The following is a 2,489-nucleotide window of genomic DNA, read 5'->3' as shown; positions in this document are numbered from 1 at the left end:
TTTAAAGGTTCCTTTGCCTCGGACCATCTATGGTGCTTATGGCAACACTGAGCCCCTGCCTATTGGACTTTCTATTATGCGAAAAAAAGCAATTTCCTTGTTGCTTGAGGTGGTTTGAATTCCAGTTTCTGTCATTTTCATTTATATATATATATATATATATATATATATATATATATATATATATTTGAAATCACCCAAACTTATAAAAGCCGGCATGATTCCTCATAGACAGGAAACAAAAGAAAAGTTATGTGCTCAGCACAGCAGAGTCTAAAAGTAGAAGACCTAGGAATTGAACTTTGTTCTGCAGGTGACATTGGCTCAGAAGGACTCCCCCCTGCGAGGAGGGCATAGCTCGGTGGTAGAGCACAGTGCCTGGCATGCAGGAGGTCCTGGTGTTCAATCCCCTGTCCCTCCATCAAAATAATAATAAGAAATAAATAAACTTAATTACATCCCCTCCCCAAAGAAGGAATCTCCTTGTATGAAATGGTAGAATGATCAGAAAACGCAGTAATTTCAGTCTCACTTTTCTCTACAGTAACAACTGCCCGGAGCTCGACCCAGCCCCCTTTTAGAAGGAACATGATTATCTTTAGTTCAAGGTATTGAGCACAGGGAACTATATCCAATCTCTTGTAATAACATATAATGGAAAAGAATCTGAAAAAAAAAATATATATATGTATGTATCTGTATAACTGAATCACTCTGCTGTACACCTGAACTAACATTGTAAATCAACTACACTTAATCAAATATAAAATTGAATTAAAAATTTAAAAATTAAGTTAAAAAAATAAAATGCACTTTATATTTTAAAGTATATTTTAAAATATAAAATATTTAAAGTAGATTCAAAAATAAAAAATACACAGTAAAATTTTAAAAATAAATAAGTGAAAAGAAAAAAAAAGAAGTTGATAGTAAATGTGTAACTTGCACAAAATGTGCTGTTCAGGGAGATCAAATGACTCTTATTCTAAATTAACTCATATTTGGTTCTAGCCTTTCACGTGCATAAGTAAAAAGTTAAGTGATAACTTAGTAAGCTGGTTCTATTAACAGAAAAAAAAAAGAATTGTTCTTTCATTTTTTTCACTCTAGTAGAAAATTTAGGGAACTAATATTAATAATTGCCAATCACTTCTGTGAATGGACATTTTCCCACCAAACTATCTGATGGTTGAAAAAAATATATTCATATTTGAGCAGGCAGATCCAGATGTTCTTATAATGTTTGGTCATCTTTAGCCATTCATTTTCTGAAAATATCTGGTATTCATGATACCAAGGTTTTGTTTCTGAAGAGTTGAATTCGACTTTTGCAAAATTTTTCAAGGGTCACGTATGGATTTTTTTTTCCTCCTTAATACATACATTTATGGAAGCAGAGAACAAAGAATATTGATTTGTAATTTAGAGCCATTAGTGAACTCTGTCCGTTACTGAGCCTTCCTTATTGTCCAGAGTAATCTTTAAAATCCAGTCTCAACACCGTCTACACAGTAATTTGGAGCTTTTGATTACACGTCCCTGGACAAGTGGGTCATCCAGTGCTAATCCCCATGGCTGAGGAGGTGCCGAGAATTTAAACTATTTGCAGAGAGGAGCGTTCCCCATTTCTCTCTGGAAATGAGCAGAAATTTGGTCTTTGTCTCCTGGGAACCACGCAGCAGTGCTGGGACTTGGAGCGGCGATGACCACTGACAAAAACATGTTTGAAAAATAGTTCTCACTTCAGTGACAGAGTGACTTCCCAATTCTCACATGGTCACGGGTCCCTCCAGTGACCAGTTTGCTCCAACCAGGGGTTCCCAACAGGACCACTGGGCCGGACGGTTCCTTGTCGGGGGCTGCCCTGTGCATTGCAGGATGCTGTCAGCATCCCCGGGGGCTTTCCTCCACTCCAGACCTCGCATGGTCGCAGCCAAAAGCGTCTTCGAGTTGTCAGCTTTTCCCGGGGGAGCCAACTGACCAGCCCCCAGGTGAGACCCACTGGTTCAGATGTTTAGTGATACGCAGTGCCACCGATTTTTTTTTTCATTAAAGGACAGCGTTACCAAACCAAACTTGGGTCTGCGCGCCTCTGTGCAGTAAAGCAATCTACTGACCCTGGGTTGTGGTGAAGGGAAGGGCAGCTTGCTTGCCTGCTTGACCGCTTGGTTTAATTTTTGGAGGGGGAGGTAATTAGGTTTATTTATTTACTTAATGGAGGGACTGGGGATTGAACCCAGGACCTCACGCATGTCAGGCATGCACTCTACCACTGAGCTGTGCCCTCCTTCCGAGGGAAGTGCAGCTTCCATTGTAAGGCACCGGACAAAGAGTCGGGGGACAGCTGGTGTCTGAACCTCCCGAGAGGTTTTGGAAAGCATTTTTAAAGGCCAGGTGAGGGCGGGGAGTCCCAGGGTGTGTGATCAGATCATGCACAGTTCTCATGGTTGATGGTGATGTAACAGGGTGATGTCACACGGGTTAATGTT

The 2,489-nt window shown here is 40.3% G+C and overlaps 1 non-coding gene across 1 annotated transcript; it reads right to left on the bottom strand.

The window, feature by feature from the left end:
• Window positions 1-2,215: 2,215 nt before the first annotated feature.
• TRNAV-GAC (transfer RNA valine (anticodon GAC)) lies at window positions 2,216-2,288 on the bottom strand. Its single transcript has one exon. It is a non-coding gene; the product is annotated as a tRNA-Val (tRNA).
• Between the last annotated feature and the right edge of the window lie 201 nt (window positions 2,289-2,489).

Source organism: Vicugna pacos, chromosome 32 (genome assembly GCF_048564905.1).
Source record: "Vicugna pacos chromosome 32, VicPac4, whole genome shotgun sequence".
Lineage (NCBI taxonomy): Eukaryota > Metazoa > Chordata > Mammalia > Artiodactyla > Camelidae > Vicugna > Vicugna pacos.
The sequence above is the reverse complement of the archived record's forward strand: the minus strand, read 5'-3'. Positions and strand labels throughout refer to the sequence as shown.